At 41.0% G+C, this 27709-nt stretch overlaps 1 long non-coding RNA gene across 1 annotated transcript; it reads left to right on the forward strand.

Annotated features, from left to right (window-relative positions):
• Nucleotides 1-875: 875 nt before the first annotated feature.
• On the forward strand, nt 876-27360 carry LOC126057195 (uncharacterized). The gene is made up of 3 exons (XR_007512446.1): nt 876-942; nt 23053-23163; nt 27177-27360. It is a non-coding gene; the product is annotated as an uncharacterized LOC126057195 (long non-coding RNA).
• The last annotated feature ends 349 nt before the right edge of the window (nt 27361-27709 follow it).

Below are 27709 nucleotides of genomic sequence, written 5' to 3' on the forward strand. Positions count from 1 at the left end.
GGTTGGTGTCAGAATTGGTAAAGACGGCAGAAGGAGGAGGCGTGTCTGACCTCCACCTCGTATGAATCAGCCTGGGGCTGATGTTGATCTTGATTCTCTCTCCTCCCCTTTATGAAGTTAGTGGAGGACTGACACCACCAGCCCATTTAGGCAGCAGGGTTTTGTGCAACCTATTTATGCCACTGTGCAGCAACACGCACTCAGGAAAACTACCTCAGGAAAACTCCACTGAGGTAGCCCTGTTCTCGAAGAGGAACAAGTATGCAGTGTTAGTGTTAAGGGATTGTGAAAGCACATTGTTGTCCAGGGAAAACAATGCGCATGGTGAAATCCTAACAAGCCCAAGTGCCTCTCCACAGTTCAAAGTGTGTAACTACACACTCTTTTCCAAGTAGGACAGCTCAGAGGCAACATCACCCTGCATGTTTCTCAGCGAAAGGAAGAACTCCCTGACTTCATCGAGTCCTCTGACGAAAGCAGTCAGAATGAGAAAACCAGCATTTGTTTTCTCTTCCCTGCAATGAGCTCAGCAGATTTGATCCTTGCAAAAGCGAGGTTTTCCCAGGAAAACTCCATTGCGGTAGCACTGTTCTTGAATGGGAACAGGTATGTAGTGTTACCGCTAAGGGATTGTGAAAGCACGTTGTTGACCAGGAAAAACAAAGTGCATGGTGAAACCCTAACAAAGCCAATTGCCATTCCTCAGTTCAAAGTGTGTAACTACACTCTGTTCCAGGTAAGAGAGCACAGAGGCAACATCAGCCTGCATGTTTATCAGTGAAAGAAAGCACTCTCTGACTTCCTCCAATCCTCTGACGAAAGCAGTCAGAATGAGAAAACCGTCATTTGGTTTCTCTTTCCTGCAATAAGCTCGGCAAATTTGTTACCGCAGATTGTGGGTTTGAGCCACCTGCTGCAAAGCCAATACTGAGACAGGAGGAGGTAAGCAGTAAAGGCTTTATTGAATACCTGTATTCAAGGGACAGAGCGGGTTAAATTTCGCCCAAATTTTGTCTGCCCTAAAGGGTTGATGGGAGGGTTTTATACGCGAAAGATCAGGGTTACCAAATGTTTTGAGCGTGTAGTCCACAGATGGCCTTATAGGTCACAAAACAACTATAAAAACTCTTTATTAAACTAAAGATAAACATGTCAGGCACCTTGGACTCTAATCAGCATATTTATAACAGGATGAAAAAGCTCTCATAAGCATCTCTCGGCTAGTGGGGCTGTTTTGCCAAGTCCACTGTGGCTGAGATAGGGAGCAAGAAAGAAAGCCTTCTTGTCGGTTTCCAGGCCGAAGGCCATTTCTCAAGAAAACAAACAAAGGAGAAAAGAGACCAAGGCCACAGGAGCTGAGATAGCTCTGTACCTCTTTGGAAGAGACTGGTGCACCCGGTGCAATTAAAAAAAAGTTTAGAGATTACTTACAGCATCATTATGGCGTTAGTCATGTCAAGCTCTCAATCACCTGTTTCGAATAGGGGAAAATATGTTGTAAGATATTAGGGTGTTTATTATGTTTAAGAGCGGAACAGGCTGCTCAGCTATATTTTGAACAGAGCCTGCACCATTTTCCAAGGACTAGAGATTAATCACAGCTTATACAGTTATATTAAAACAAATGAGAAAACATATTCTCCCTAATATTAAAACACTAAAGAAAATGCATTTTCACTACTTCAATCCCCCCTTTTTCTGAAAGTTTCACGATCTTGGGAAACAGGGCAGCACTCAATCTGGCTACTTCCTGCTGAAGAGGGGCATGAAGTCGGGGAATATTTATTTAGGGTGGGGGTTAGAAGTAGAGTTAGCATGAGAGGCAATAGCATCTAAGTGAACCAAATGGTGAGCATCTCCTTGGTTGACTGGAGAATTCTCTCAGCCAACTAGGGTAAAAATATTCCCTGCCTTTAAGGCAGTCCTAGTTCCTTTGAGAAAGATTTTTAGAAAACATGGAACACAAATACACACTATTAAAATTATAATTCCCAAGGTGACGAGAGGGACCAACCAAGATCTTATGGATGGGAACAGATTCAAAATCCCATCCCATGGTCCACCTGGCCGTGCTAGGGGATCTGTCCACTCAGTAATTTTATGGATCGCTTTTAATTCAACGTCCACTTCCCCTGAAGTGTTAATCCAGGTACAACGAGCCTTATTAATTATGGCACAAACACCCCCTGATTTTGCCAACAAGAAGTCCAATGCAATCCTGTTGTCTAAGACCACACCAACCAGGGAATTTAAGGAGGCTTGTTGGGCCTTTTTTTTTTTTTTTGTTGGGCCTTTAGGGCTCTGTCAGTACCCAGGGCTAATAAATGGATTGTATCTGAAAGGTTTTTAATAGACATTTCCATATGATATATTCCTAGTCCGGGAATTATGGTCCTCAGAAACCACTAACACTGGGTTATATCCATCATCCTGGGTTTTTAATGTAACATGATTTACAGAAAAAACATCTTGCTTTTTCCTTGATGGATGTGGAATGCTGGTGGTGGAATGGACTTGGGTGGGAAAGACTAGGAACCCTAAGATGCACTGGCCAATGAAGTGGATCCCATTTAAGCACTGGATGGCCCAAGTCCAGGGCGAGTTGAATGAGTTGGGTGACTAGCTATTGGGGTATGGCTTGCCCCCACACAGGAAAGTATAACCTAGTGGGGCACAAAAAGACAAACATTCATTCGGGACATTTGGGATGCTTGAATTAAAATGTAACAAAGAGGGGTTGACAAGAGAGCCATTGCATGAAGAGAGAAGTTGAAAATTTCTGAAAATTTGTTGATCTATTCGTACTAGGGGTACTTGGAACTTTAATCCCCAATTTCCTTTTTCACTATGGTTATACAGATTAGAGAGGAAGAAGCAAGGGACAGAAGAAGGATATTGCACAGAGCACGGTGCATTAACACACCCTCAGACATAATTTTATCGTAGTTGAAAACTGGAGCAGTCACAAGACTTAGGGGGGCACTAGATCCTGGCAAATGGTGGCACACCCAGCAACTGCTGAGATTCCCTCCCTTAGCCACAGCTTGGTGGACCTGGTAACTAGACCATTAGATGACCAGTCCCAGCCATCTGGGAGGTGAGATGGTTCTTTTTTCCCAATAATAATCACATAAGTCCCCTGCCCCCGGCTGATTTCAATATCCATGGGGGATCCTTTCTTATATTTTACACAGAAATATGTCCCTGCATTAGACAGAGTAACATTCTGAATAATAATAGAAAAATCACGATTTTTAAACTGAGTAGCGTCAGCCATAAGGGAAACTTGAGGAAAATCTCCAGTCGATTTCCAAACTACAGAGTGCTCTTCCCCTGGAGATTCTCGAATCCTCTTAATAGAACCTACAGGGGTTAAAGAAAAGCTAATACAAGGGAGAGTCAGGGAGTGTCCCACTTGTAAAGTCAAGGTGCCTCTCGACTGGAGAATAGTAGGAGCCTGGCTTGACTCTTTCTTGGCTGAGGCAGGCCCGACCTGGAATAGAAAAACAATAAGGATTAGGAAAAAAAAAAAGGATTAGAGTCATGTTTAAATCTTTGAGAATCTGTACTTTAGGTCTTGAACTGGGGTGCAGGTATATGAGGATTCTTCAGTCTTCTTGCTAGGTTCTTCTCGAGGCGGTGGGGCCGGTTTTACTCTAGTATGATGCACCCGTGCAGTTACTCCGGCCAGTTTCAGAGAGGGATGAGTAGTTAGAAGGACTTCATATGATCCCAGCCAGATGGGGGCCAGGTGATCTTCTGGATGTTGATCCTTCCAAGCTTTTAACAAGACCCGATCTCCTGGCTTGAACCTATGAAGAGGCACATCGGAGGGGAAGGGCAAACGAGAAGAAGCATATTTGTTAATAGTACTTATAACTACTCCTAAGGACCGGACCCAATTTCTCTTTTCAACTTCCGTCATGACGGAGGTGGGGAAAGTTGACTGTTTCAGGAATGGCCTCCCATGTGTAAGTTCATAAGGACTTAAGCCCACTTCGAGGGGCCCCCCGAATCCTAGGCAGGGCAATTGGTAATACCTGTAACCAAGTGAAGTGGGTTTTTTGGCAAAGGTTAGCAACAGCCCCTTTTAAAGTATGGTTCATCTTTTCAGTCTTTCCAGTAGGTTGTGGCCTCCACGACGAGTGCAGCTTCCAGCTGATGTCCAAGGCCTTGTTAAGCTTGTTGATTTACCTGGGCCACAAAAGCTCCCCAATTATCACTCTAAATTGAGAGTGGCAAACCAAATAGGGGAATAACCTCTTCAAGTAATGCCTTAGTCACTCCTCGAGCATGTTCAGTCTGGCAAGGAAAATTCTCTACCCACCCAGAGTACGTGTCTACAAACACTAGTATATACCTGAAGTTTCCAGGTGCTCGAAGCATCACCGTAAAATCCACTTGCCAATCTTCTCCCATGTTTGTTCCTCCGTGTTGTATCCTTTGCTCCGCTGGGTGTGGCACTGTCTTTGGGTTGTTTTTAACACACAACGGGCATCTTTTAGTGACCTCACGTACTGTCTTGAGGATCTTTGGTCCTGTGGCTGTTTGCTGAATTCATTCCAGAATTCGCGTCCCTCCCATAATGCGTGCTTTCATGCAGAGCTGATACTGTGTTATAAACTAAAAGTTTTTAATAGATGGCAATGAACACTAGGAAGACTCATCAGGCCTCTTTTTTTTTTTTTTTTAGGGGATAATAAATCACATAAAATCCTTTTTAATCTTAGTTTTACAGCTGTAAAATCTTTATTAAGAGCGAGGCACTGGAGAAATACTTGGTGGTCAGGCCCTTTCAGTAGAGCCCCTGTTGTAGTAGCTCTTTAAACCGGCCGGCCGCCCAGGCCATCTCTCTCAGGCTCGGAAACTACTTTTCTGTTAGGTGGTTGAGGAGGACGCTGGTCTTGCGACAGCGGCCAGCAGGCGGGCCCAGCAGAGGCGGCAGTAGCTGTGGCCACAGGGCATGGTCACCAGTTCACTCAGGAAGCCGGGCAGCCCAGGCAGTTCAGGAGCTCGGCGGCACCAGTGTGGGCGCCCAGCCGGGTCGCGCTCCAACTAGTCAGTCTATCAAGGTGCGGAGGTGCTCGGGCTGTCAGAGGGGCCACAGCACAGTGCCGCTGTGTCTCTAGCGCTTTCTTTAGGTGGCCACGCAGCACCAGCAGCTCACCATGGCGCAGCTGCAGCTCTAGGCGCTCTAGCCAGTCGCCGCTGTCGCAGTCCACTGTCCACCTCCGGGGGGCCATTTCTCGGCTCCCTCCCAGGGCGCTTCTCGCCACCGCGGGAGAAGCAGACAAAGCCCGCGGAGGACTGCTGCTCTGTCGCCCCCGCCCCGCTCTCGGAGCCTCCGGGGCGCGCCGCTCTGCACGCGGCCCGCCTTAAGCCAGAACCCCCCCAACCCCTTTTGTTTTAAGAGAGGAAGAGCTGTGTTGGGGTGTTGGGATATTCACAGTCATTTTTTTTTTTTTTTTTGGCCGAGTGTGAATTTTTCGGCTTCTTGGGGTAAGTCTCAGGTTGCAGCCACTGCCCACAAACGCGGTCGCCATCTCCTAGTCACGGTGTCTAATTGCTTTGAGAAGTATGTCACGGGACGCCTGGCGGAGCCCAAAGTCTGTGTCAGAACTCTCATAGCGATATCTTTCTCCTGTGCAAACAGTTCAAAAGACTTTTGTAAATCAAGCAGTCCCAAAGCTGGGGCCGTCATCAACGTACGTTTAATATTTTAAAAGCTTGTTAACATTCTCTTTCTTCCCCCTTTCAGGGCTTCATAAAAGTGTTTTGCCAAGACTCTAAACCTGAGGATTCCGATTTGACAAAACCCAGCCATCCTTAGGAATCCTCTTAGCTGTGGCTTTTGGGCTGTCACCATCATGATTGCTTCCCTTCAATCTGGGAGAAGGTCTCACTGTCTGAGAAATCTGGAGTCTCAAATATTTAACTTGTGGGAGAGAAATTTGTGTCTTTTTCTCAGATACCCGGTACTCGCACTCTGCCAAGTGCTTTGAAACTAATACAGTATTTTGGTTACAGTCTTTAGTTTTACTACTAGCCACCAAAATTTCATCAACATATTATAAAATCAGACCTCGATTCAGCTTTTATAACCTGAAATCCCTTGTCAAATTTTTCTAAAAATGGAGAATTTTTAAATGCCTGGATGAGGACTTGTCATGTAAGATGTTGTTTCACCCCAGTAGCTGTTATCATTCAAAAGCAAATAGTTGTTGAGACTCAGGATGTAAGAGGATGTGAAACAATGCATCTTTCAGACCTAGCACTGAAAACCATTTATATTGGCTGGGTATGGTGGCAAGGAGGTTGTAGGGATCTGGAACTACTGGATGTACATTTTCTACTATTTGGTTAATTTTCCTCAGATCTTGTACAAAACAGTATTCTTTTGTTCTTGGTTTCACACTGTTCTTTTCTTCACATTCTCTGTCTCTCTTCTCACACCCTTACTTTTTAGAATTCTCTCCAGTTTTACATGTCTCTCTCTCTCACTCATTCTCTTCTCCTCTAGCCCCCCGTATCACTTTCTCATCAATCTTTTTATTTTTGTTGGTTGGTCTTCATTATTGAAGACCTTAAAGGCAACTAGCATCTGTCTTTGTGGTCGCCCCTTAGTGTTTACTCTGGCTGGAACTTTTCTCAAGGGATATTGCCCTGCCTGGTTTTTGGGGGCTCCCTCACCAAAAACTGTACCCTGTCGGGTACGAGAAGGGAAAACCATACCTGAAGCTGCGTCTCCACTGTCCGTCTCTTCCGTGTCTCTCCCTTTTGTTCTGCACGATGGACCCATACTAGAGTCCAGTCCCAACTCTGGTGGGAAGTGTGTATTCTCATCCTCTGCCCTGTCCTCTCCCAGCAGTGGCACCACCGCCACAATAAGGAGGAGGAGGAGCCATAGCTGAAACCAGAGTCCATCCCTCCAGCAAGGGGTCCTTTCTGGAAGAATCGGGAAGCACTTTTGGCTCCTCTTCACCTTGAAAACGAACTTGGTTAGAGGGGTTTATATTGATATGGTGATATAAATGCTTGAACATAGGGGACTTCAGCTCATTTTTTTGTCTTTTACAAAACAAATTAAGCTGAAAGACCATACCAAAAATCAAGGAACCATACTGTGGCCAATGTCCCTGATTTTTTAGCTTGTATTTATGTCAAACATTATTGTATAAAAACTTATTATTATTATTATTAATCATGAGTTCATAGTTCTACCTTTTCTAGTTTGTTAGGATGCACCTCAGGAGGGATTTAGCAGGGATTTATGAGTCCTCCCCCCCCGCCCGATCTCTTTTCAAATGTTTAGTAGTTATTGATGGGCCGATTCTTCTCTTTTGAACCTGATCATGGTGAATTGCATGGTCTACCTGGAAGTCCACTTTTTTCTAATTAAGCTTAATTCAGCCTTATCTCTTAGACGCTGGTCTAAGGCACCTTGGGCATAGTAGACTTCCGATAACCTATGTGACCAATTGTCACAATTAAAGAACTGGGACTAAAAATATTTATGAATTTGACAACAGGTTTTGTATAAATAGGGGTTAGCATAATGACAAAGAAGACACGAGATCTCTTCAGTTTCACATGGACAATTCTACTGGTAGGCACACAGATCACACATATACACACTCAGCTACTTGGCCAGACTCACGCTCACCCTTGGCAGCCTCAACCTCTCAGACAATCCCTAGGATGACAGAGGTAATCCTGACAGCCTCAGCAGCCTCAACCTCTCAGGCAATCCCTAGGATGACAGAGGCAATCTTGACTGCCTCATTCACACACCAAAAACCAAAACCAAGACTCTAGAACCACCAGGAGTCCTTTATGCGAGCCTACTCAGAGGGTAAGTCATCTGAAGCAACACTGGCTTCAGAAACCAAGAGTCTAAGCCTCCGTTGGGGTTGCTCTATCTGCCCTGGCCCTGAGTGCAACAGGGACAGGAATGGTGGACTCACCCCGGGGTTTTTCTCTTAGCCTGTCTTGTTCTCTGCTTAACTGATTTCTCTGCGGTTAGGGACCAGCGGTGCCGTGGCAAGAATAGGGATCAGGCAATGTTTCCCTTTGGAGGAAAAAAAACCTCCAGCGGCCACTTAAGGGTTAATTTGCCAGTCCGAGCCCCATCTGGGGCAGCCACATCTCAAGCAGCAAAAACAGCCCCACGTTGGGCACCAGAATTTGTTATTGCAAATTGCGGGTTCAAGCCACCTGCCGCAAAGCCAATACTGAGGCAGGAAAAGGTAAACAGTAAGAAGGCTTTATTGAATACTGGTATTCAAGAGACAGAGGGGGTTAAATTTCTCCCAAATTCTGTCTGTCCTAAAGGGTTTATGGGAGGTTATAATACAGGCTTACCTAATGTTTTGAGCACATAGTCCACAGATGGTCTTATACATCACAAAAGAATTATACAAAATCTTTATTAAACTAAGATAAACATGTCAGGCACCTTGGACTCTAATCAGTATATTTGTAACAGGCTGAAAAAGCTCTCATAAGCATCTCTCGGCTAGTGAGGCTGTTTTGCCAAGTCCACCGTGGCTGAGATAGGGAGCAAGAACGAAAGCCTTCTTGTCGGTTTCCAGGCCGAAGGCCATTTCTAAAGAGAACAAACAAAGGGGAAGAGAGATCAAGGCCACAGGAGCTGAGATAGCTCCACACCCTTTTGGAGGAAACCAGTGCAGCTGGTGCAATTAAAAAAATGTTTAGAAATTACTTAGAGCATCATAAAGGCGTTAGCCATGTCAAGCTCTCAATCACCTATTTCAAATAAGGGAAAATATGTTGTAAGGTATTAGAGTGTTTATGTTTAAGAGCAGAACAGACTGCTCAGTTATATTTTGAACAGAGCCTGCACCATTTTCCAAGGACTAGAGATTAATTACAGCTTATACAGCTATATTAAAACAAATGAGAAAATATATTCTCCCTAAATATTAAAACACTAAAGAGAATGCATTTTCACTACTTCAAATCTGGCCCTTGCAAACACAAGGTTTCCTCAAGGAAACTACACTGTGGTAGCCCTGTTCTTGAAGAGGAACAAGTATGTAGTGTTATGGTTAAGAGATTGTGAAAGCAGGTTGATGCCCAGGAAAAACTATGTGCATGGTGAAATCCTAACAAACCCAAGTGCCTTTCCACAGTTTAAAGCGTGTAACTCCAAACTGTTCCAAATAAGAGGCAACAGCAGCCTGCATGTTTCTCAGTGAAAGGAAGAACTCCCTGACTTCATCCAGTCCTCTGAGCAAAGCAGGCATAATGACAGAAACTGTCTTTTCTTTACTCTTTCCTGCAACAACGCAGTAATTGGCTCTTGCGAATACGCATACAAAGGAGTAACTTCATAGTGTTAGCGTTAAGAGATTGTGAAAGCACCCTGATGCCCAGAGAGACAAAGGCTTTTTGTATTCTCTTTCCTGCCTGAACTTCATATACTTTCACTTGTAAAAGCAAGGTTTCCCAGCACAAACTGCAAACCAGTAACCTCTCTCCTTGCAGAGAAACTAATAGGTAGTATTGCGGTGAAGACATAATGAGAGCACACTGAGGCCCAGGGAAAATCCGAGCAACGCCCTGTCTTTCCCCACTTGAATGCATGTCAATTTAGATTATTTGCAAAGAACATAGCTAAGAGGCAACATCAGCTTTTGTGTTTCTCAGTGAAACGAACAATTTTCTGACTTCAACCAGACCTCTGACGAAAGCAGTCAGAAGGAGAAAATCATCATTTGATTTCTCTTTCCTGCAATGAGCTTGGCAAATCTGGCCCTAGCAAACGCAAGGTTTCCTCAGGAAAACTACATTGTGGTACCCTGTTCTGTAAGTGGAACAAGAACGTAGAGTTAGCTTTAAGAGATTGTGAAAGCACGTTGCTGCCCAGGAAAAACAAACTGCATGGTGAAATCCTAACAAACCCAAGTGTCTTTCCACAGTTCAAAGTATATAACTATACGCTCTTTTCCAAATAAGAGAGCGCACAGGCAACATCAGTCTACATATTTCTCAGTGAAAGAAAGAATTCCATGATGTCATCCACTCCTCTGAGAAAAGCAGGTATTGTGAGAGACTGTCTATTCTTTTCTCTTTCCTGCAATGAGCTCAGAAAATCTGGCCCTTGCAAACGCAAACTTTCCTCAGGAAAACTCCATTGTGGTATCTCTGTAGCTGAAGTGAAAAAAGTATTTAGTGTTAGCGTTCAGAGATTGTGAAAACACGTTGTTGCCCAGGGAAAAAAAGTGTATGGTGAAATCCTAACGAACCCAAGAGCCTTTCCACAGTTCAAAGTGTGTAACTACACACTCTTTTCAAAGTAAGAGAGCGCAGAGGCGACATCACCTTGCATATTTCTCAGTGAAACAAAGAACTCTCTAACTTCATCTAGTTCTCTCACCAAAGCAGTCAGAATGAGAAAAACGCCATTTGGTTTCTGTTTCTTGCAAATGAGCTGGCAAATCTGGCCCTGGCAAACGCAAGGTTTCCTCAGAAAAACTCCATTGTGTAGCCCTTTTCTTGAAGTGGAACAAGTATACTGCATTAGCCTTTAGATATTGTAAAGGCACGTTTTTGCCAAGGGAAAACAAATTGCCTGGTGAAATCCTAACAAACCCCGGTGCCTTTCCACATTGCAAAGTGTGTAACTACACATCCTTTTCCAAATAAGAGAGCAGAGGCAACATCAGCCTGCATGTTTCTCAGTGAAAGGGAGAACTCCCTGACTTCATCCAGTCCTCTGAGCAAAGCAGGCATAATGAGAGAAACTTTTTTTTCCTTCCTCTTTCCTGCAAAGAATTCCTCCTTTGCTCTTGCAAACACAAGGCTTCTTCTGAAAAACTACATTGCTGTGGATTTATTTTTCCAGACGAGCAACTAAAAAGTCTTAGCTTTGAGAGATCGTGAAAGCACCCTGACCCAGGGAGAAAAAGGCCTTTTGTATTCTCTTTCCTGCCTGAACTGGGTCAATTTGCACTTGCGAAGGCAAGGTTTCCTAGCACAAACTGCAAAGCAGTAACCTCTCTCCTGGCAGAGTAAATCCTATGTAGTGTTGCCCTGAAGAGATACTGTGAGCACAGTGAGGCCCAGAGAAAACAGAGTGCATAGTGAAATCCTAGCAAAGCCATGTCTTTCCCCACTTGAATGCATGTCATTTTCAGTTCTTTGCCAAGAACAGAGCTCAAAGGCAACATCAGATTTTGTGTATCTCAGTGAAAGAAAGAACACTCTGACTTCATCCATTCCTCTGACGAAAGCAGTTAGGATGAGAAAACTGTCATTTGGTTTCAATTTCCTGCAATGAGCTCGGCAAATCTGCCCTTCCGGGAGGGAAGGTTTCCTCCGGAGAACTCCCTTGCGGTAGCTGTGTTCTGGAAGTGGAACTAGTATGCAGTGTTAGTGTTAAGCTATTGTGAAGGCTCGTTTTTGCCCAGGGAAAACAAAGCGCCTGGTGAACTCCTAACAAACCCTGGTGCCTTTCCACAGTTCAAAGTGTGTAACTACAGGCTCTTTTCCGAATAAGACAGTGCAGAGGCAATAGCAGTCTGCAATTTTCTCAGTGAGAGGGAGACCTCCCTAACTTCATCCAGTCCTCTGAGCAAAGCGGGCATAATGAGAGATACTTTTCTTTCCTGCAATGAATTCCTCATTTGCTCTGGCAAACGCAAGGTTTCTTCTGAAAAACTACATCGCAGTGGATTTATCCTTCCAGAGGAGCAACTACATAGTCTTAGCTTTAAAAGATTGTGAAAGCACATAACCCTAGCCCTAAACCAAACCTTACCATGACCAGAACCACAATGCCTAACTGGAACCCTCACCCAAACCCGAACCCTAAGCTACACCTCTTACCCCTAACACCTTACCATAACCATAATCCTAACCCTACCCAACCCTAACCCTAAACCTAACCCTTACTCCAACCACAACGCCTAACACAAACCGTAACCCTAACCGTAACACTAAACCTAACCCTAACCTAAAATCTAACCCTAACCCTAAAACTAAACAGAACCTGTAACTTAACCCTAACCCTAAACATAACCTTAACACTAACCTAAAAACTAACCCAAACCTTAGCCATAACCCTAACCCTAACCCTCACCCTATCTTAAACTTCACCCTATCCCTAACCTAAAGCTAACCCTAACTTTAACCCTAACCCTACCCCTAAACCTAACCCTAACCTTAACCTTGGCCCACCTGTAACCATAAACCTAACGCTTACAATAACTCTTACCCTAACCCTCACCCTAAACCTAATCCTAATCCTAACCCTGACCCTAACCGTAACCTAACCTTAACCCTAACTTTAGCCCTACCAGCTGGAGGATTCCAACTGCAAACCTTTCGGTTAGCAGCAGAATGCTTAACCACTGCACCACAATTTGCTCAACCTACTGTTAAATATTTAAAAAAATATTTAGGGCAGCTTATTTGAGCTGAAAGTATTTTTGAAGATTCAAGAAGAAAGGAAACTATGTTAACTTTTCCTTTGCCTACCACAAAGAAACAATTAAGAGGGTTTTAAGTCTTTGTGGATATTGTTGAAATTGGAGTCCAAATTTTTCCTTGTTATCCCAACCCTTATATCACTATCTAAAAAAATAAGTAACTTATCCATTTTCCATTCTGAAGAAGGTATATGAGTGATACACACACTTCAATAAGCCCTTCTAAATATTCCCACTTTGGGGTTCTCAAATTATGCCTTGAGATTTTCCTTGTATGTTAATGAACAAAATGGAAATGCCTGTGGTGTTTTAACTCAGAAACATGGGAATCATCAGAGACCTGAATGGCAGTGTCATAGTTATCTAGTGCTGCTATAACAGAAATATCACAAGTGATTGGCTTTAACACAGAGAAATTTATTCTCTCACAGCTTGGTAGGCTAGAAGTCTGAATTTAGGGTGCCAGCTCCAGGGGAAAGCTTTCTTTCTCTGCCCTATGGGGCAGTCCTACTCTGTCCTATAGGGTTACTATGAGTTGGAATCATCTCTGTGGCAATGGGTTTGGTTTTTGCTTTTGAGCAAATTGTGATTTTTCTTTGGAAGCCTTATGCCCTCTAGTGGCTAAATGTTGTGATAATAAAATACTGTACAGAGGTAGAAAAAAATCATCTATGTATTGCAATAACACTGATCCATATTAAAACTGGGCCCTGGTGGGTGCAGTGGTTATGAGCTAGGCTGCTAACCAAAAGGTTGACAGTTCGAATCCACTACCCACACCTTGGAAAACCTATGGGGAAGTTCTACTCTGTCCTGTAGTATCGCTATGGGTCAGAATAGATGACTTTTTTTTTTTTTAATTTAAATTAAAATAGAACGAAATCTGAATGTAATACTTGTGAAAACTAAGCTTGACTTCATTTAACCCTTGGGGGAAAACTGTCCTCATATTTTTTTCTTTCTAGGTGAAAGCAAGTATTGACTATCCAGACATACAGGGGTACAAAAAAAAGTGCCACAGAGATCAATAACTGTAAAGAATATATCATCACTTAGTACCTGGGCTAAGTAAGGATTGAGAACCACAGGGGACCTAAGTATTGCAATCTTATTTATAGCTTTCAAATCTTGTACAAATCTCCTCCCTCTATTGTTTGGTATTTTTACTGGAGAAATAGGAGTGTTGCAAGGATTAGTCCACGGTATAATTAAAGTTTGATGCAGAAAATTTTGGAATATAAGTTCTAACCCCACTAAAGCTTCAGGCTTTAGTGGATACTGAGCTATTTTAGTTAGGGGTTTAGAAATGTCTATCTGAACCTGAATAAGTTCAGCTGACAAGACTTTTCCTACATCTGTGGTTGTTCTTGCCTAGAGTTCACTAGGCATTATTCTAATTCCTTTTCTTCTCCCTGAGTTTGTTCCACAGTTGTCTACTTCATACCCTTGAATAAAGTATAGAGCATGTTCTACGTTTTTTTCAGTAAAGGACTCATCTAATGGAGGAAAGTTTAATAGAGTTTCTCCACTGTCAGTAAACTGTATATGGCATCACCATTGGGATAATAAATCTCGCCCTAATAAATCACCAAAATATCATTGCTGAGGAGGAAAAGATGTAAATCTTCAGTAGATTCTAGAAATATTGGTACTGGCTCTGAGTGGAGCAAAATTTGTTGTTCATTTGAAATTCCCACAATTTTAGAAGTTTTGTTACTCCAAGGAAGAGGTTTTCGTAAACACATGAGATTTATGCTGACATGGTTACCCCGAGTCAATCAGGAAGGCGCAAGCCTCCCCATTTACATGGAGTGTTGTCTCCCCCTGACTGTTGAGAGGAACCACGGTGAAACCCCTCAATTCTTGAAGCACTATCTCTGTGAAGGTAGTGGGGATGCTGAAGAAGTAACCCTTTGTTTATTCTTAAGTTTTAAACAAGCCCACTTAATATGTCTGGGCTTCTTACAGTAGCTACAAACTAGCTCATTTGGGGGCATATTTGTTTGAGTCTGTCCCTTGGTCAGCGTTCTATCGTTACCACCTCTACTTTGCAGCTGTTGCAACCAGAAAGCCATCAATTTATTTTTGGGCTTTCTAGTTTTTATCTCACTTTCTGTATTTTTTTTTTTTCTTCTTCTTCAGTTGCAGCTAATTTGTAAGCCACTGCAACCAGTTCTGAAGGATTTACATTTTCCCAATTTAAAGTGTATCTTTTTATCAAACCTGCTAGGTCAGGCAATAACACCCCTAACTGTAACATAGGCTGATGTTCTTTTGTAATTCGCTTAAGCCTGATTGTTCTTAAAATATTTTGGAGAAATGATCTATAAAAGTATATACGTTTTCTCATTTTCCCCGTTTGCAAGCCTAAATTTTTGTGCAGTTAGCCTTCTTTTGAAAAACTTTGGGAAATGCACTTATTAATTCTTTAACCAAACCTTGAACCTCAACTCTTAGTTCCTTTCTGTTAACTCCAGTCTAACTAAACTTGCTTCTGGGTCCTTCCACTTAGCCTCAGCCATCCATCTAGCTTGCCTCCTGAATGTAGTAGCATATGAAACAAATGATGTAAATACGAAGGACCTGGCTCATAGGTACCAGTTAAGATAGAAAATGTGTGTAAAATTTTCTGAGGATTTTCATGAGGATCAGGAAAATCTTTTATAATTGCCCTAATTTCTGATTTAGACCAAGGGTTTACTGTTACTTCCACCAGTCCTTCTATTAATTTGGATTGCTTAGCTACTAAAGACATCAGAGGAGATGGAAACTCAGATTCAAACATATCACCAGAATGAAAAGGCAATTCAGCAAAAAGGGAACTAGAGTTGAAATCAAGATAAATAGAAGCAGGTTTTTATTTTTCCTATTTTATTCTTCTGAGTTTTTTTTTCTGTTTTCTCTAACATTAATATGAGTTTTATGCATTATTGAATCTAACAATGCTACTGGACCCTTTCATAATGCCAAAATTTGTTTTGGTTGTTTAGCAATATTTTCCTTGACTCAAGCAAAAGTAATCATTTTCTGACTCTGGAGGATTCAAAGTACCAATTAAAAAATACTTCCCATTGATTTTGGTTTATTTAAGATCCTTTTGCTTCTAACTTACACCTCAAAAAGACTAACTTAACGAATTCAAAATTTCCCATGTAGGCCATTGTAGAGAAATCATGCAATTTTTCTAAATATCGTGTTGAATTAGGTTCAAAGTTTTTTACTATATAGGCCTCAGGTGTGCCGGATAGTGGGCTGTTAATTTTACTCTTTTCCTGGTTATTTCTCATCTTTAAATTAAAAAGGAAGAAAAGTTTTAAGACAAAGCGCAATTTTGCAGATTTTCCCCGGTTCAAAAAGAAACCTAAAGAAGAGGGCCGCAGGGTCTGGACGGTGTTTTGCTTGGACCAATGTTTACCTTCACTGCGTGAGAGTTTGCTCGTGAGCGGCAGGCAGCCTATTGCTCTGGCCTGTCTTGTGACCAATTTATCCTGTCATAGGAGTCTCTAACGCCCATGATGAGTGCTGGCGACTACCCTAACGGCGATTACTGATCAACGTCTGCCTGGATTTTGTGACTTATAGTGACTCAGAGAGTTTTGAAAATAGAATTAACTCTAACTTTTTATCGAAATGTCCAAATTTAGATACGAAGTTGCAGTTTACCAAAAGCATTGCTAGGTGTCAATCTTAGCCAAATGATCAAGCAAAAATCTAAGACAGATTCTCCTTCAACAAGACAACTTGTTTTCAAAACCATATACCAAACAAAAGCTAAGAAATAGTGAAAAACAGAGAGGGGGAAAAAAAAGAATAAGCAAAGGCTTTTTTTTTCATTTTCTGAGAGCACTTACCCCATCAATGTTGAAGGGATGTGGAGTACGAATGCATGGGGTCTAGAAGACAGGACCTGTGTTTGCTGGCTTCTGCTTTGCAGTCCAGGTCTCAGGGTTGAATGAGTTCTTTGCTTCAGAAAATCCTACCATCACGACTAAAATTATTGTCCTTGGGTAAAATTACCACAAAGTTATAGTAAAGTGAGAAGAAAGATTTTATTCAGCACATGTTTCAAAAGACAAAAGTGAGGAACAGGCAAGTATGCCGCCAGAGCTATAGGTCTGCCTGAGTCTGAAAAATGTTACAGAATCATGAATACGTATGGACATTACAAATGTGTAGGATCATTAAAAGATTCACGTTTTCACAGATGAGCTAAAAACTGCTAAATCACTGTGATTCTGCATTTTGAGTTGTTTACCTTAATAATCATTGGTACAAGCTTCGGCAATAACAGGAGGGTCTTCACTGGTCCAACAAATCTCACTATTTACTAAATGCTAAGGGAAAAAGATAAGAGTGAAAAATAGGTGGCTCTTACTTGCTTTAAGTATCTTGTTTGTGTGAAAGACTTCCTAAAAGATGTTTACCGAGATTGTCTTAGCTGTTGTTTTTATGGCTTAGGGCCCAGTTGGTGTGTCCTTGTTGCTCTAGCTGAGCCACATTCCTTATATGCACAGGCAGAAGATGCCAATTTTTATTTCCTAAGTCAGTTGTAATATGATATTGCAGTTTTAATATACATTTAATGAGTTTGAGTTTGAGTTTTTGAGACGTTAATGATGATGAGCAACTTTGCATATGTTTCAATGTCATACATTCATATATTTTTTGAAAAATGTATTTTCAAATCTTTTGTTTATTTTCGATGCATTGTCTGCCTTTTAATTGTTGAGTTTTAAGTATTCTTTATAAATCTAATTACAAGTCATTTATTAGATATAATCCATTGCCATCGACTTGATTCTGACTCATAGCAACTGTATAGGACAGAGTAGAACTGCCCCATAGGGTTTCCAAGGAGCGCCTGGTAGATTCAAACTGCCAACTTTTGGTTGGCAGCCAAATTCTTAACCACTGTGCCACCAGGGTTTCCTTATTAGACATAAAACCCACTGCCGTTGAGTCAATTCTGACTCATAGCGACCCTATAGGACAGAGTAGAACTGCCCCATAGAGTTTCCAAGGAGCACCGGGCAGATTTGAACCTCTGACCTCTTGGTTAGCAGCCGTAGCGCTTACCCACTACACCACCAGGGTTTCCTTATTAGATATAGGTTCTGCAAATCCTTTTCCAGTCTGTTGTCTTTGTTTTCCTTTTCTTGACATGCCTATTTTTATGCCAATGACACATGACTCATAGCAACTCTATAGGACAGAGTAGAACTGTCCCACGGAGTTTCCAAGGAGCGCCTAGATGGATTTGAACTGCCGACCCTTTGGTTAGCAGCCGTAGCACTTGAAACCACCAGGGTTTCAAATGAAGCTATATAATAAATCTTAAAATCATATAATGTGTATTATCTGACTTTATTTTTAATTTTCAAAATTGCTTTGATTTTTCTCGATCCTTTGCAACTCCATGTACACGTTAGAGTGAAAAATAAATAAACAAATAAACAGACAAACAAATAAATAAATAAATAAATAAAGCATACTGAGGGTTTTGGAGGATTGCCGTGTTCTTGACTGGAAGTTTCCTAGTGAAAAATTCTCTCTATTCCTTCTTCTCTTCCCCAAATTTTTTTAAGGTAAATTAAAAAAAAAAATACAACTGAGGATATCAGAATAAAGTTATAAAAACTAAAGAAAAATAGAAAAAAAATTGAAAGCACTCAATGGAAAAAAATTCAGCTATATGCAGTCATAATAATAAAGACTATGGGAATTTTTTTTTTTTTTTTTTTATGGACTATGGACTAACGCCACCACATATCTATCAGTTTTTCATACCATGGAGGCTCGCGTGCTGCTCCGGTGCTGGCAGCTGAGCTGTATTTCCAGTACCTCCGTGGTCACCCATGATGGACAGGATTCAGTGCAGCTTCCAAGCTAAGACAGACTGGGAGGAAAGACCTGGTGATCCACTCACGAGAGTGAGGAGCTGAGACAGACGGGGAGGAAAGACCTGGTGATCCACTCACGGGAATGAGGAGCTGAGACAGACTGGGAGGAAAGACCCAGTGATCCACTCACGAGAATGAGGAGCTGAGGGAGACTGGGAGGAAAGACCTGGTGATCCACTCACGAGAGTGAGGAGCTGAGACAGACTGGGAGGAAAGACCTGGTGATCCACTCACGAGAATGAGGAGCTGAGACAGACTGGGAGGAAAGACCTGGTGATCCACTCACGAGAATGAGTCAGTGAAACCCTCACAGATCACAGAAGAGCCTGGTGCTACCTGCCTCGTTAGATACGTCATTGGAGGGATCAACCGAGGGAGAAGGACGTCATGTTTTCTGAAGCAGAGAGTCAACAGGGGGAGGGAGATCCCTGGTGAGACAGACGGACACGACAGCTGCCGTGATAGACTCAGACATGCCGGTTACCTTGAGGATGACCCCAGAGCGGGCAATGTTGTTTTCTGTTGTACATAAGGTACATCACGGGTAACCACATTGTTGCTGTGGGTAGCAATCAATTCGATGGCAGGGATCTGTATCTGTAAAAGTGGTGTGAAGGTGGTGTCTGACCTCCTCTAGTTTTAAGAGAGAGAAGGAGAATCAAGATCAATAGCCCAAGGCTGATTTCTATGAGGAGGAGTTCAGAAATGCCTCCTCTCTCCACCATCTTTATCAGTTCTGACACCAGCCGTCCTTCCCACAGCACTCTCTACTTATCCACTGAGTTTGAGAATTCATTGTAATGGCCACACAAAACTCACAGACAATACAATCATGGGGTTTATGAAGGAAGTGACAGGTTACAGTTCAGGTTCAGGAACACTCAGGATACAGATCTTCCATCAGGGCAGCCTCTCCTCAGCTGTGCCTGAAAGTCTGCTTTTCTCTGGGCTCCTTGGCCTCTGCCCTGTCCAGGGAAGTGTTACACAGCTCTCTCAGCCTTGTCTGGAAGTGCCCAAAGGCACCCTACTCCTCCATTACCTTCAGCCCAAAGGCGATTGGCTCTTGCTCTGTGAGTCAGCAAACCTAGCTCCATCAAGTGCCCAGAGGCACCCACTCCTCCGGCAACCCTCCTCCCCAAGGGTCCTCAGCTTTCTCACTCTGCGGGCCGTGAAGCCCACTGCACCATCTTTTGCTGGTCTCTCCTCCCAGACTCGCTTGCTACCATTTCTCTGCCACCGCTTCTCACTGTCTGCAGTGTTACCGCCCTGTCTCGGTCTCCTGGTTCCAGGAGTTTCTCGGTGCAGAGACCCCAGATCCAAAGGACATGTTAAGCTCTTGGCTCTTCTTCCTTGGTGGTGGTGAGATCCTCTCATTCCCGCCTCTGAGTTGGCTCATTTTAAGCCCAACAGGGTGACAAAACTGGCTGATTCCTTTGTTAGTGTTTCATAGACCTTGTTTGCATGATCCCCACCAGTTGCTTGGGTGAGAGTTACTAGACCATGGGGAGGAAGCCCACACCAAAGTGATCCATCGCACCACACTATCTATATGTAATATAGATAGTTTCAATTATATTGTTAGAAATAAAATAAAATAACATGAATTAAATAACTAAACAAATTTGAGTGAAAGGTATCTGGTGATTGGAAGAAGATGGTTTATATAGCTTTGAGTTTTCTGTTAATGAGGCCAGGGAACCTTCCTTAGGAAAGCTGTGCCTGAGGGCATGCCCTGAAGGAAGAGCATCACAGCCTGATAGCTGGGGCAGGGAATAGGCAGCAAGTGCAAAGGCTTATAGGGGGGTGGGCATGGCAGGGATATAGTGGTAAGGCAATCTAGTTTGGCTTTTGGTCTGACACCAAGACAGAGCATGGAGATAAGAGAAGGCGAGGCCAGGCAGGTTTTCTAGGTTGAGATGAGCAATTTAATTTTATTCTTAAAGCAAGGCAGAAACGTTGATATTTTCTAAGCAGAAACAAGGTATGATCTGATGTACAGTGTAAAAGTTTCCCTCTGGTTATGGCCTGAAGGACTATTTTGGAAGGTGTCATGAGAGTAAATGGGCAGACCCTTGAGAAAACACCGTGGTATCCCAAATACTGATGTGCATAGAGGGCCTTGCAGTATTGGCTTTGAAGATGGAAGTATATTGATGCATCACAAAAGAAGTTGGTAGCAAAAATAAGAGCTGGTGATGGATTTGCTATGAAGAGCAATGGAGTAGGAGATGTCATGGTAGTCTAAGACGCCTGGCTTTCCAACATAAATGGATACAGAACCATTACGTAATAGTACTTTTTTAGGGATGGTAAAATAAAGCTGAATTTAAATTTATATATGATGAGTTTTACTGCTAAATCTTGTTTTCACAAGCAAATAACCAGTGATACAGATACTTTACATGGAAATTCATTACAACTGCATTTTCAATAACACATGAACACAAATTTACATTCAAAATATAAATACCATTTATTTTAATAAATTTACCGAATAATATATGTACAAACAAATCAAATATATGTTGTTTTAATTACTAACATGTTAAGTTGCTTAAATACTCATAAAAGGTAACTTTACATACATAGTCATCCCAGCTGATGAAAATGTATGTATTGAAGTATTGTCAAGATTTAGAAAACAGCCTGTAAATAAAATTGTCCTCTTTAAAAATTATCTCCTGTCCTCTTTATATTTTTCAAATTTACTTCAAGTACTGTCCTAGTTTTATAATCAAATGAAAGAAAATGTTCTCTGACACTGCTTTGACTCCCATTGTCATCAGAGTTTTTTCATTGACTAGTGTTTGCATTTTGCTTCTTGCTGCTATTTTATGGCGATCTCCAGCAGCATGCATTCTGCCATTCAGGATTTTCTGCAGTAATACAGCCTGCCTATAAAAATATGATAATTATTGTCGTTACCACATTTACCTCTTTCTAGGAAAATCACTCACATCATATTTATTGCATTTTTAATATGGATCTAAGAATTTTCAAAAATAAAATATCAGGACTAAATGAATGAATGGGACAACCATGTTTATTTACTCAAAACCACCCACACTCAAAACTACCCACATGATTAGTTTTTTCCCTCGCCAAGAAGGAAAACCAGTTACAGGTTTGGGAACGATGGAGTGACAAAAGGAAGTCTGAGTTAGATATGCATACATTAAAATACTTCTTCCAAGGATTCAGATTTTTGAAAAATCACTGCCATTTATGAGTTAAGAAAAGTTCCCTTTATTTGGAAAAGCACGCGGAAAATGCTGTGCTCTGAAAGAGAGTACTTCACTATTATTGTAATATTTTGTAGATACCTTTGAAATTCTGATGGAAGTGGAGGGATTAGGAAAGATGTCACATGGTGTAGTTTCACAATGACATGTAAAGATAATTTTGAGAAGAGCATCCATGAATGTGTATCACTTTAAAAATAGAAACCAATTAGGAACTCAGTAAAGTTTTGTATTTTAGTTTTCATGTGTTCCAGAGAATCACATGCCAAAATTTAAACTCAGAAAATTTTCCAAATATTGGCAGGCTCTTGATTTCATTGTATTCTCTTGTCATTAAAAAATAATACTTAAAATATTCATTGCTTAAAGTACTGCTTCTCACAATTTAACGTGCATGCCAATCACCTGGGGATATCTTTTAAATGTAGGTTCTCAATCAGCGAGAATGAGGAGGTTTGGGTGAGGCTTGAGGTTGCACTTTCTAACAAGTTCCCAGATGATGCTAAGGATGCTGGTCCAAGGATCACAACTTGAACAGCAGAAGGTTTAGGAGGCAATCAAGTGGAAATATTCTTCCCTAAACTACCAAACTCATAGGGTCACTATGAGTCGGAATCGACTCGACGGCAGTGGGTTTGGTTTTTTTTTTTGTAAACTACCAAAATGCATTGAAAAGGTTAAAGCTTCTTTCATATAGGAAGGGGGCACTTAGCAATGGAAAACCAGTTGTAGTTGTTTTTTGTTTTGTTTTGTTTTTCCTCTAAGTTAATTCATTTCTGTTGAATTAATTGGCTACTCAGGTATTGTATAGGAATGTAAGTGTATTCATGTTAATTTTACCACGTTAGTTAGATATCCCATTCTTGTACTACCGTGTTTTAAGTTTTTTTTCTCTTTTTTCCTCACTTATTAACCGTATTGGAAATCCCGGTGGCATAGTGGTTAAGAGCTACGTCTGCTACCCAAAAGGTCAACAGTTCGAATCCACCAGGCGCTCCTTGGAAACTCTATGTGGCAGTTCTACTCTGTCCTATAGGGTTTCTATGAGTTGCAATTGACTTGACTGCAACGGGTTTGGTTTTCGTTTTTATTAACCATATTACCCTTGCTAACATGGAAATCCATCATAGGAGCTCACTTATTCATGGTTGCATATTACCCTGAAAAATCCAGAATATCTGATATTTTAAAAATTATTTGTCTAATAAACCCCTTCGTTCATTTAGTCCTGATATTTTATTTTTGAAAATTCTTAGATCCATATCAAAAATGCAATAAATACGGTATTTACATTTATAATTAAATCAAAATTAACACCTAAGAATAAACCAAACCCAACCCTTTGCTGTCAAGTCGATTCTGACTCATAGTGACACCGTAGGACAACTAGATCTGCCCCATAGGGTTTCCAAGTCTGTAATCTTTAAGAAAGCAGACAGCCACTTCTTTCTCCCACAGAGCAGCTGGTGGATTTGAGCAGCAGAAATTTTGGTTAACAGTCGAGAGCTTTAACCACTGCACCACCAGGGCACCTATGCCTGAAAATAGTGCTCCATACATTTTTATTGGGTAAGTACAGTTTTGAGGTACAAAGTGGTTAGCTTTTATTAGCCCATCTACCAGATGGAGGAACACCATTTCATATAGCAGAATTTTTCTTTTTTTTTTTTGGTACATGGTTACTATTAAGGTGTAAATTATGCAAACATTAAACTTATATATTATATGGAAGTATTCCAGTCTGTTTTTCAATTGTGAGTGCCTTGTGCAGGGACATTGCATTATAGCATTCTTAAACACAGTAAGAATAGAATATCTGTTTGAATGCCATTCAACGTATAACCTAAAGCTTGGAGAGCTGTTCATTTTATATAGTAACCATTTCATAATATATTGTCAGTATTTACAATTTACAAATGTATTTTTAGAATTTGTTCTCAATTGCTCACTTTGAAAACTAAAAATCTTGCATGTTTCTGGCCCAGAGCAATCTCTTTCATGCTAGAGTTGTCCTGAAAGCTTTCTTCACATCTTTGTTTCTCAGTGTGTAGATGAAGGGATTTACCAATGGGGTGACCACACAGTAGAATACTGACACCACTTTGCCGATGGTGAAGTTGTACTTGGCTGGAGGGTGAACATAGGCAAAGATGATGGTGCCATAATAGATAGAGACCACAGTGAGGTGGGAGGCACAGGTAGAAAAAGTTTTCTTCTGAGCCTCCCGGGAAGACAGTCTGATTATTGTGAACACAATGTGTCCATAGGACATAGTGAGAAGCAAAGAACTTAGAATCACGACAGAGGTACATGTGTAGCCCAAGGCCTCCATCAAGAATGTATCTGAGCAAGACAGTTTGAAAATGGGATCTGAGTCATAGAAGAAATGATTGATCTTCTGGGGGCCACAAAAGTTAAGAGATGAGTATGGTAGGTAGGAGTGGGGCAATGAAGCCTCCAATCCAAGATCCAGCTGAAAAACCATAGGCAAATCTGAAGACTCATGAGGAGTGAGTAGCGAAGAGGGTTGCATGTTGCCAGGTACCTGTCATAGGCCATCACTGCCAGCAGGATGCACTCAGTAGCCCCCATGGAGAAAAAGAAGTAGTACTGGGTTATACAACCAGAAATGGAGATGGTCACAACCTGTGAAAGGCAGGCAGCCAAAAGTTTAGGTATGGTTGCCGTAGTGTACCAGATCTCCAGGAAGGATAAGTTTCCTAAGAAAATGTACATGGGTGTCTGGAGTGTGGAATCCAACAGAACAATGAAAATGATGAGTGTATTTCCCACGAGGGAGAGTAGGTACATAATGAGAAACACGACAAATAATGTGAGCCGCAGTTGGGGAACAGCAGAAAACCCAAGAAAGATGAACTCCCTTACTGTCATCTGGTTTGTCACATCCATATTTCATCTTCTCTCATCTGGAATGAATTAACAAGCCCAGGAGGTGGAAGATGAGCAGGAGTAAGACTCAGATCTTCTCTTATCTAACAATGATAATTAAAACAAACAAACAAAAAAGTCAAGTCAATTCTAACTCACGGCAACCCATGTGTGCCACGGGAGAACTGGGCTCCACAGGATTTTCAGTGGCTGATTTTTCAGAAGTAGACAGTCAGACTTTTCATGTGAGGTACCTTTGGGTAGATTCAAACCAACAACCTTTCAATAGTAGCCAAGTGCTTAATCATTTTCGCCACCCAGTGACTCCTCAAATTTTAATAAAACCAAACCAAACTCACTGTAGAGTTGATCCTAACTCATGATGACCCCATATGTACAGAGTAGAACTGCTCCACAGAGTTTTCTTAGTTGTAACCTTTATGTAAGCAGATTTCCAGGAGTTTCTTTCACAGAATTGGGGAGTGGGTTTGAACCTTCACACCCTCAGTTAGCAGTCAAGGGCAAACGGTTTTTGCCATCCAGAGACCTCCCCCAATGGTAGTAGACCCCTACTAGTAACAGAAAATAATGGCTGACAAAAAATGATTGGTGCTTTTATAAACATTTTACATGGATTATCTTGCTTTCTTTTCAAAATAAAGCTACCAGGTAAATATGCATGAAGAATATAAGGAAGAAACTGAGGGAGTATGTAGCTTTACCACAGTTATATCGCTGTAAAGTTGGTGTGCCAAGTTTTGAATCCAGACAGGTTGATTTAAAAATCACAGTCCAAGCTGATACATAAAATGTGGTTAGGTGGAAGAAAATGGCATTGTCCCGTTACTGAGAAATTCTGGTCTGAGAGATTAGAAGATTACAGAGAAATCAACAGCACCATGCAGATTGAAAACCAGTGGAGTGGGGGCCTCCCAGGCTGGAGTGTCTCAGTTACACAAGATACTGTGTTGAAACAAAGGCGTACTTGCCATTTTAACTTCATAACCCTTGATTTATGTCATCACTTACATTTTAGAGGGTGATCCATACATGGATAAATACTATTTCTAGAAAACCAAATAGAGAGTAAGATTCAAAATCCGTGTGAAAGGTATTTTGTTTTTACATATTCTGTTAACTTCCCTAATATTCCGCTTGTTTGGTTTTAGAACTAATATGAACAGTCAGACAAAAAATGTTAAAAAAAGTGTCAGAAATCTTGTCATTAGAGAAAGCATGAATTCTCACTGGATGTTTTACAATAAGTATGCTTTTGTGTCAAAATATTCACATAATAAGTGTAAAGTGAAAACTTTTCTTGACATTCATAACAGAAATGTCTGTAGAGATGTAAAATATTTTTAATATATATATATTTTTAAATCCTACAATAGAGACATAAACCTGAAATCATCTCTATTACAATGGAAAGAACATCTGAATAAAACATTGATTCAATTGTGTTCACACCTACGCATTTCCAGATTTAAACTTTATGGAGGTTTTAAATCATAAAACTCTATTAAGGGAAAAAAATATAGGTATCATACCAAAATATCTATATTCCCTGTTGTGTACTTTCGATAAATCAGGAAAATTTCAAGATACATGTCTCAGAAATTATTAGTTACATCTCATTAAAATGTCAAGTAATGTTAGTGTGGTCAGGAGACATTTTGGTTGTATCACAAGACCAACGTTTAGGTATTAATTGCTTTAAAATACTAGGGATTTTACAATATTTCTCTGAGTAACAAAAATAAAATTGTACCTTTTGCTGTCAATACCTCTATTCAAAACAGATTTTGAAGAATACTATGACTAGCATTCTACATAGAATTTATAACTTAAGAAAACTGCTTGCATAAAACAGCTTGGACGGTATTTTAAAAATATTTTCCTGATTTGATATCTGGTTTCTTAAGAAAGAAACATTCATGTTTATGTTATTCATGTAACACCAAGGATCCAAGTTGTTTCTTACTTCCGTTATGAAAGGACTGCCACGTGGTTACTTTTCTCCTAAGATTAAAAAAAAAAAAGCAACTTTAAATATTTGGGAACACTACAACTAGAGCTGTGAAACAGGTTCACATCTCTATCACCACAAAGAGACTCTCCCTACTTTTTTTCTAAGACATCATGTTTTCCTAATTCTGTCTTTGTCAGAATTAGTTATAGGCTCTGTAACCATGTTTACCAAAAAAAAAAAAAACATAAAAAATGCACAAGCTTACAATAATTTGTATGTATTTTGCGGGTTTAATTTTAAAATTATAATAATTCTCTCTATATGCCAAAGTGAATGTCTGAGGATATACATTATACCAGATTACAGAACTTATAAATGCTGTTGTGTAATTATTTGGCTTACCCTTCCATTACTCTCTAAAAAAAACTCTCTAGACAAGTGCAAAACAGCAGGGATAATATCTTCCCAGGTATACTTACAGCCTATATTCTGTTTTGTTATACGTCCGAAATGAAATGTTATTAGTTAAATTTCCTTACAAACTCTTCTTTTCAGGAAGGCTGGGTATTGAAGCTTGAACTGCATTCCATTGAATCATAAGGGATACAAACTATTTCCCACCACTAGTTGCTGCATATCCTTTAATGTTGATGCTATGACATTGGCTGTCACGTGGCAGCTATGCTGTAAAAAAACACCAAATTACCTGTTTTTCTTTCAGACATTTAATGTTTCCTTTGGCCGGAGTACAGGAAATCACAGCCTGAGATCCCCTTGTGAGGGGTGTGTTTATAATTTCATCATCTTGGAGCCCTGGAAAGCTGACCTGTACCTGGAGACACCCATTCTAGCTCCCTGAAGACTTTTTTTTTTTTTGGCAAGGATCAGAGAGCTCCCCCCAGGACTAAAGGAAGAGCAAAGAGACTGTGGGAGGTATTAGCAATGTCTCCACAGCAACAGAAGGAACATCCTAGGGGGCTTCATTAGCTACCACTGTCCACAGTGTTTACCTTTAAAAACAATAAGTTTGTAGAATAGTATCCTTCAGTATTCAGCCACTGCAAGCACAGCCAGAGAACTGCAGTCATTAACGTATCAGGTACAAACTGGATCATCATTGTAAAGTCTTTGTTTACAATAATAGAGCTACAAATGCATTAAAAAAAAAAAATCCTGGTGGATTCAAACTGCCAACCTTTTGATTAGCAGCTGCAGCACTTAACCAGTATGCCACCAGGGTTTCCGCAAATACAT

This window comes from Elephas maximus, chromosome 13 (genome assembly GCF_024166365.1).
Source record: "Elephas maximus indicus isolate mEleMax1 chromosome 13, mEleMax1 primary haplotype, whole genome shotgun sequence".
In the NCBI taxonomy this organism is placed as follows: Eukaryota; Metazoa; Chordata; class Mammalia; order Proboscidea; family Elephantidae; genus Elephas; species Elephas maximus.